Raw genomic sequence first — 9,072 nt, forward strand, 5'->3', positions numbered from 1 at the left:
GGCGCAGTGGTTAAGAATCCGCCTGCCAATGCAGGGGACATGGGTTCGAGCCCTGGTCCGGGAAGATCCCACATGCTGTGGAGCAACTAAGCCCGTGCGCCACAACTACTGAGGCCGTGTGCCACAGCTACTGAAGCCCATGCACCTAGAGCCCATGCTCCACAACAAGAGAAGCCACTGCAATGAGAAGCCCGAGCACCACAATGAAGAGTAGCCCCGCTTGCTGCAACTAGAGGAAGCCCGTGTGCAGCAACAAAGAAACAAAGCAGCCAAAAAAAAAAAAAAAAACAACAACAAACAAAAAATTAAAAAATGCTATGTAGGCCAAAGAAAAGGTATCTGTGGGCCAGATGTTGCTTGTGTGCCATTTCTTTCCTACGTAAATTCTGTTTACGTCCAAATCATTGCTGAGAAATAAACAAGATACAGCCAAGAAGAAAAGTCATATCAAGATAACATTATTATATTAAGCCTAAGGTGATTGAAACTTTCATAGTCTGACAAGTAAGAGCATATGTATGATATGTAGGATAATATGTTTGCAATTAAGAGTAATTGGGAAATTTAAGATGTGGGTTCACTTGGAGTAGTCAGCCTCAACTAGTTATAAATTCAGCTGAGAGGATCATACTTTTAAAAATAAATAAAATGAAATATGAGTATATTAAAATATAACAATGCAAAACATCAAACTAAGGTTTTTGCAAATCTTTTCAAGAGCTTGATGATCTGATAAGTTGAGCAGAGGACTCAGTATTCAATTAGCGCTAAAATGATTAGTATTTACCTTTTGTTTTGGGAGGGGCAGTGAATTCGTCTCTCAAGGTTTAGTTTTATCAAGTTGAAGTCTTCCTGTCACATAGAAGGGATTTCTGAGAAGTCTTCCGTTTCCCTCTCCAGGTAGACTGCTATCAGGGAAACCCACAGCAAGACTGAGAAAAGGAGAAATCACCCTTTAAAAGCAATCTGGTGACACATCCATTAGGATGGCTACTATTTTAAAAATGGAAAACAAGTGTTGGTGAGGACATGGAGAAATTGGAAACTTTGTGCACTGTTATTGGGAAGGCAAAATAGTGCAGCCACTATGACATACGGTATGGCAGTTCCTCAAAAAATTGAAAACAGAATCATCATATGATCCAGCAGTTCCATTTCTGGGTATCTACCCCAAAGAACTGAAAGCAGGGACTCAGTTACTTGGACACCCATGTTCATAGCAGCGTTATTCACAAAAGCCAAAAGGTGGAAGCAAACCAAGTATCTATTGACAGATGAATCAATAAACAAAACTTATGGGACATACAATGGAATATTATTCAGCTTTTAAAAAAGGAAAGAAATTCTGATACATGCTAAAATATGGATGAACCTTGAAGACGTTATGCTAAGTGAAATAAGCCAGTCACAAAGGACAAATATTGTATGATTCCACTTATATGAGGTACATAGAATAGTCAAATTCATAGGGACAGGAAGTAGACTAGTGGTTACCAGGGGCTGGAGAAAAGGAAGAATGGGGAGTTATCATTTAATGGGTATGGTTTCCACTCGGAAAGATTAAAAATTTCCCTACTTCCCTGGTAGCAGAGTGGTTAAGAATCTGCCTGCCAACGCAGGGGACACGGGTTCGAGCCCTGGTCTGGGAAGATCCCACATGCTGCAGAGCAACTAAACCTGTGCACCACAACTACTGAGCCTGCGCTCTAGAGCCTGTGAGCCACAACTACTGAAGCCAGTGCACCTAGAGCCCGTGCTCCGCAACAAAAGAAGCCACCGCAATGAGAAGCACGCGCACCGCAAGGAAGAGTAGCCCCCGCTCTCCAAAAAGCCCACACGCAGCAACGAAGACCCAAAGCAGCCAAAAATAAATAAATAAATAAATTAATTAGAAAAAAAAAGTTCGGGCGATAGATAGCGGTGATGGTTGCACAACAGGAATGTAGGTAATGCCACAGAACTGTACTTGAAAATGGTAAAAAGGTAAATTTTATGTTGTTTGTATTTTAACACAAAAATGTTTTTAAATCCACCCTGGGGTTTATTGAGTATATGCCACAGGCCAGAAACGTGCATTATCTCTGCTGAATTCTTCATATGCATTATCTCCCAAAGTTTTTTTTTTTTTTTTTTTTTTTTTTTTGTCCCTCCTCCCTCGCTCCCTCCCCTCTCCCAAAGTTTTTGACCTGCCATTTAAACCTCCAAGTTCATTTTGCCTCCACATTATAAATACACATATTTTAATCAGAATGGTCTCAACATTGATGAATTTTCATTTAGACTTAATTTCCTGTTCAATTTTTTGTATAGTGAGATTTAGTCATTTCTAATTTTTCCATTTTCAATTTTGCAGAAATCACTGTGAATCAATTCTTTCCTGGGCAAACTTTACAATGAGGGTTAAATTCATCATTCAAATTTGATCCATATCAAATTTTACTGGTTTTTCACATCTGCCACTATTGTTTCATGGGTGCTCATTTCTATCAAGTACAGTTTGATTCAGGGGATTTCTGGTAGTTTTCAATGTTCACAGGATGTGATTCTCCTTTTTTTTTTTTTCCTAAGACAATTTTACTGGATGGAGTAGCTATTTTCAGTTTTATATTGTACTGATTATTTCCACCAGTAATAATCATTATGAATTGGATAATACTGATAGAATTCTTTTAATATCAAAGAGGCTTTTATAAGTGGTGCAGAACACTATTTGTTTAATGCTCAATTTTTTAACTCTTATAGGTAATAATCCTTGAAATCAATCTTTTGGGTATTTAAACATTGTTTACAAACTTAAATATCCTTAAATTTTTAAACTGCAATTAAAGTGCTAGTATGGCTGGCTGATTCTTATGGATACTTCAAATATCTTAAAGAGCAGACAAAATACAAAAATGATAATTGTGAAGTTAATGAAGTTGAAGTTTCAGGGCCCTTTGCTTGCACAGCCTCTTCCAAAGCCCTTCTTTTGTTTAGATACCTCTTTACTTTAATACCTTACTTTGCATTCTTTCTCTTAAATAGGGCTACACAAATTGTTTAAGCCTCAGGTCCAACAAAATCTGGTGCCTCCTGTCTCCTGCTTCCTTGGATCATTGCTTTATTTATTTTGTTATCATCCTGTGGTTTCTGTAGTATTATTCTTGGCTTTCAAACATTCAATCAGACTGAAAAGAAAAAGAAATGTCATTTTAATCCAGTTGAGGTTATTGGATCTGGGTCTTCAATCAATTTATTCTTAGTCAGGTCTCACGACTTGCTTGTGTGGTCCAAGGGGACTGTCACCAGGCCACAGATGACCAGGCTGAGCTTCCTTTTTGTAATATCTGTTAGACTTTTATTAAAGTCATACCTTTCTCTTAGGTTTTCATTGTTTGCAACCTAATGTCTTTTCTCAAAATCATGGGCTTTCAGTCTCACTTGGGCAGCATTATATAAACTGCTGTCCTGTTTTTTTCTTTTAATTAGTTAATTTATTTATTTATTTATTTATTTTTGGCTGCATTGGGTCTTCGTTGCTGGGCGCAGGCTTTCTCTAGTTGTGGCGAGCGGGGGCTACTCCTTGTTGTGGTGCGTGGGCTTCTCATTGCGGTGGCTTCTCTAGTTGCGGAGCACAGGCTCTAGGCGCTCAGACTTCAGTAGCTGTGGCATGCGGGCTCAGTAGTTGTGGCTCGCGGGCTTATTTGCTCTGTGGCATGTGGGATCATTCCCAGACCAGGGCTCGAACCCGTGTCCCCTGCATTGGCAGGCGGATTCTTAATCACTGCGCCACCAGGGAAGTCCCCAGCTGTCCTGTTTGATACATTGATGGGGACTTTGGCAAGTTTGAAAATTCATGTATTCTTATTGATATATTATTTTGTTATATTCATAGGGCCACCTGAAGGCTTCACTTCCTAGAAGAGGAGGAGTAGTCTTTGGTGTTAGCAGGACTCTAGGATGGTTGGCTAATTAGCTCTTGGAGCCCCTTCTTCTTGGTTACTGTGTGTGAGCAGTCCAGCCTGTCAGCCCATCTTGTTCTGCACACAATTCCCATTGTCTGGGACTATTTGACTTCTCACAGGTCTGTGAATTTCTTCTTTACCCAAGTGGGAACTGTACATATGTACACTTTATAAATAGGCATCTAATTAATAAAAGAAGCAAAGTGTCCATGTGTGTTTACTTATGAAAATAAACAAGTTAAACATATCCTGTACTAGTCACAGTCTTGTGTGTTTCAACTACCTTTTCATGTTCTTTTTCTATGTGGACTGTTATCCTGAACTCATGGGCTTTCACAGATGCAACTTCTTCCAAAAACTGTGACAATAACAATAAGAAAATTGTTATCATATTATTATTAATGCTGCAGTTGTCACATCTTGGCCAGTGATGGGTTGGTTCCTTGGACCTATCAGCGCTAAGGAACCTCATGTTCCTTAAAGCCTTCTGGCTTTCTGGCAGCAGGAGGGCATCCCACCCCATCCAGCCTAAACTTTTTCTTTCCCGAGACACGGCCTCAGTGCTCCTCCTTTGAATGGAGAACGGTACAGGGGGCCGCTGCTGTTAGAGCCCTCTTAGGAGTCACTCAGGAAGGGAAACATTTATCTTTTAAGGTTAGGAGATTACATGTATTTTTCCAATTTAACATAGCATGTTGCTATACCTTACATTTGTTAAGCTGACAGATAAATTGTGGATAGTTTTTTTAATGCCTTGGAGGAAAGGGCATTAGATTGGCAAAGACATAGGATCTGGGTGTGTCTCTGGATTGGGAGGGCAGGATCAAATGTCCTGCTTTATTCACTTCATCTTCACAACAACCAAACGAGGTAAGCACTATCGTCACCCCCATTTTACAGATGAGGAAACTGAGCTTCCCAACCTTTTTTTATGTTATATGCGCATGTAGAAAATAGTGCTTGTGTGGCACACTGGACTAAACACATGAGGCTGGCAGGGGCCAGAGGTGCAGGGGCTAAAGGGGCACTCATCCCAGTTTGCCCAGGACTTTCCCATTTTTAAAACTAAAGGTTGGGACTTCGCTGGTGGCGCAGTGGTTAAGAATCTGCCTGCTGGGGCTTCCCTGGTGGCGCAGTGGTTAAGAATCCACCTGCAATGCAGGGGACACAGGTTCAAGCCCTGGTCGGGGAAGATCCCACATGCCGCAGAGCAACTAAGCCTGTGCACCACAACTACTGAGCCTGCGCTCTAGAGCCGGCGAGCCACAACTACTGAAGCCCGTGTGCCATAACTACTGAAGCCTGCACGCCTAGAGCCTGTGCTCTGCTCTGCAACAAGAGGAGTCACCGCAATGAGAAGCCCACGCACTGCAACAAAGAGTAACCCCTGCTCGACGCAACTAGAGAAAGCCAGCACACAGCAACGAAGACCCAATGAAGCCAAAAAGCAAGCAAACAAACAAACAAATAAATAAATAAAATAAATTTATTAAAGAAAAAAATAATAAAATTAAAAAAAAAAAAAAGAATCCGCTTGCCAATGCAGGGGACACGGGTTTGAGCCCTGGTCTGGGAAGATCCTACGTGCCATGGAGCAACTAAGCCCGTGCGCCACTACTACTGAGCTTGTGCTCTAGAGCCCATGAGCCACAACTACTGAGCCCACGTGCCACAACCACTGAAGCCCGTGCACCTAGAGCCCGTGCACCATGACAAGAGAAGCCACCGCAATGAGAAGCCTGCACACCACAACAGAGTAGCCCCCGCTCGCTGCAACTAGAGAAAGCCCCGGTGCAGCAGCAAAGACCCAAAGCAGCCAAAAATAAATTAAAAAACAAAAGGACACACACTCAAAAAAACTAAAGGTCTCTTGTCCTGGAAACCCCTCCAGTCCCATTCAAACCAAGATGGTTAATGCACCAAGCCCAGCCTGCCTGGCTGACCTGTGGATGAATATCTCCTTGCTCCTGTGAACTTTTAGTGATGCACTGGTGTGCCTGGACATTCCATGTGAGACTCAGTAATCAGCCTGAGGTCACAGAGCTAGCAAAAAGACCAACCGGATTGAACGCAGCTCTATGTGACTCCTGAGCCCAACTCTTTTTTTTAAAATTAATTAATTAATTAATTTATGGCTGCATTAGGTCTTCGTTGCTGCGCGCGGGCTTTCTTTGGTTGCGTCGAGGGCTACTCTTCGTTGTGGTGCGCGGGCTGCTCATTGTGGTGGCTTCTCTTGTTGCGGAGCACAGGCTCTAGGCACGCGGGCTTCAGTAGTTGCAGCACGCGGTCTCAGTAGTTGTGGGTCGTGGGCTGTAGAGCACAGGCTCCATAGTTGTGGTGCTTGGGCTTAGTTGCTCCGCGGCATGTGGGATCTCCCGGACCAGGGCTCGAACCCAAGTCCTCTGTATTGGCAGGCGGATTCTTAACCACTGCACCACCAGGGAAGCCCCCTGAGCCCAGCTCTTAATCATGATGTTCTTTTTCCTGTGCCTCCTTTTTGCCCATCCCCTCACCCTTGTCAGCTCTTCTTTACCTTCAAATGCTTAGTACTTTGATGCTGTTGTCACATTAAACAAACAGAGGTGAAAGGGGCTTATTCTTGTTTTTCTCAAACATATTTGCAATTTTAAAGAGTGTCCGGGGTTCACTGCAGCACTATTTACAATAGCCAAGACATGGAAGCAACCTAAATGTCCATCAACAGATGAATGGATAAAGAAGATGTGGTACGTATATACAATGGAATATTACTCAGACATAGAAAAGAATGAAATAATGCCATTTGCAGCAACATGGATGGACCTAGAGATTATCATACTAAGTGAAGTAAGTCAGAAAGAGAAAGACAAGTATCATATGATACCCCTTATATATGGAATCTAAAAAAAAAAAAGGTACAAATGAACTTATTTATAGAACACAAACAGACTCACATACATAGAAAACAAACTTACGGTTACCAAAGGGGAAAAGGCAGGGAAGGGATAAATTAGGAGTTTGCGATGAACATATATACAGTTCTATATATAAAATAGGTAATCAACAAGGACCTACTGTATAGCACAGGGAACTATACTCAGTATTTTGTAATAAGCTATAAGGGGAAGGAATCTGAATAAGAATATATATATGTATATGTATAACTGAATCACTGTGCTGTACACCTGAAACGAATACAACATTGTAAATCAACTATACTTCAATTTAAAAAAAGACATTTAAGAAGACCTAAATACGTAAAGAAATAGACCAAGTTCATGGGCAGAAAAATTCAATATCATAAAAATATCAAGTTAAGAAGAATTGGCCTGTAGATTCTATGCAATTTTAATAGAGATTCTCAACAAGGTTAAAAAAAAAAAAGGGTGCCCTGGAAGAGGACACGTGCCCAGGAGGACAGATAGAACAGAGATACCTACAAAAGGGTGACAGTGCCTGGTCTGGATGCCTTTTATGAACTTTGGACTTTTCCCCACAGTCATGGGGAGCCACTGAAGGTTTTGAAGCAGAGCAATTACATGATCTTGCTGGCAGACTGAGGGAGTACTGACAGACAGATTGAGGGGCTGCCCAAGACTGGAGACAGGGTGATCTGTTAGGAGGCTGGAGAAGCAACCAAGGTAGTAAAGATGTGGGCCTGAATCAAGGCAGAGGGAGTGAGAAAGAGAGGGACAGATAAAACAGAAGTCATAGGAAAGGGGAAGGTTTAAAATGTCTTTAATTTATTAATTTTTTTTCCATCCAATCAGTCTTATTTAGTCCACCATTTATTTATTCAACAAATATATATTTAGTGCCTATTAAGTGCCAAGAGCTATGCTTCCCCTGAACTGACTCTAGTTTTGAAGCTGGGTCACAAGGAGAAATAGATCAGGAACTCAAGAACAGAAGCAGGCTTCTTCAGTTCATATTTGGCTTTGTGAGTTTGTCAGTTGTGGCCAACTTCAGAATTTCTCTCTGGGATCTTTAAGGATCAACCATTACCAAAAAACCCAGCTTAGAGAAGACGCAAATTATATAGTATAATTTGAGGCCCCTCAGGTTTCATCGTTAGATATTCATTCTTTTGGATCAGTCACTGCAGCTGCAAAGGGAAAATTCAATTAATTATTTTATGATCTTTGCACTTCCCTGCTCCAAAATCTTCAGTGGTTCCCCATGACCTATAGGATAAAGTTCAAGGTCCTTGGAATGACATCCAAACTGGGCACCATCACAGTTATAGTTTTAGGTTTATCTGTATGAATCTTACTGAAGCCCATTTCTCTCACAAAACTATAAATTAGTTTTGTTCATCATTGTATCGCCAGCACCTGGCACTGTTCTTGACCTTCTTGGACTAAGCCCTCTGTGGACTTGGACCCCAGGCCAACCACAGCTTCCCAGGAGCTCGGAGGCCAGGAATGGACAAAGGTCCTGGGCACTGAAGGGCTGACCCCCTCATTCCCATCAGGGTATTTGTTTTATATGCATCACTGAGGTTATAGAATTAAAAGGCTACAGCAAAAACGTGAAGAATGCTTGCCTTTATCAGCTGTCATGCCACATGTTTTTCTCCTAAGAGCGATGTGGATTTTCTGGAGATGACAGTTGCCAAGAATCAAATAAGTGCTTTGGGGCAATTTGAAGAAGAGCGGCTGTTTTGTACTTAAGAAAGAATGGTCCCAACCCTTCGGATTTCTCTGCCTCACTTACCTTTTCCAGCAAACCCAGATCCAGCAGGCCAGGCTGAACCCAGGGAGAAGCCATTATCATTTAGGTAACCGGCTCCTGGCAAAGGGCTGAGTGGGGCCTGAAATACCCCCTGGCTCCACTCTGAGCCCTGCTGGGGTACCTTTTTCTTTCTTTCTTTCTTTCTTTCTTTTCTGGCCACGCCGCGCAGCTTGTGGGATCCCAGTTCCCCGACCAGGGATCAAACCCGGGCCCCCTGCAGTGGAAGCACGGAGTCCTAACCACTGGACCGCCAGGGAATTCCCGGGGTACCTTTTTCTATTCGTGAAAAGTTACCTTATGGGTTAGTGGTGGTGACAGTGACCAAAAAGCTGTGGTATTTAAAAGAAGTCCTTGCATCCAGCCAAAAGCTGAGTAAGACTCTAGCACCCCTCAGAGGAGTTTACAAGGAGCACCT

The sequence above is a fragment of the Balaenoptera musculus genome, chromosome 1, assembly GCF_009873245.2.
Source record: "Balaenoptera musculus isolate JJ_BM4_2016_0621 chromosome 1, mBalMus1.pri.v3, whole genome shotgun sequence".
NCBI classification, from domain to species: Eukaryota; Metazoa; Chordata; class Mammalia; order Artiodactyla; family Balaenopteridae; genus Balaenoptera; species Balaenoptera musculus.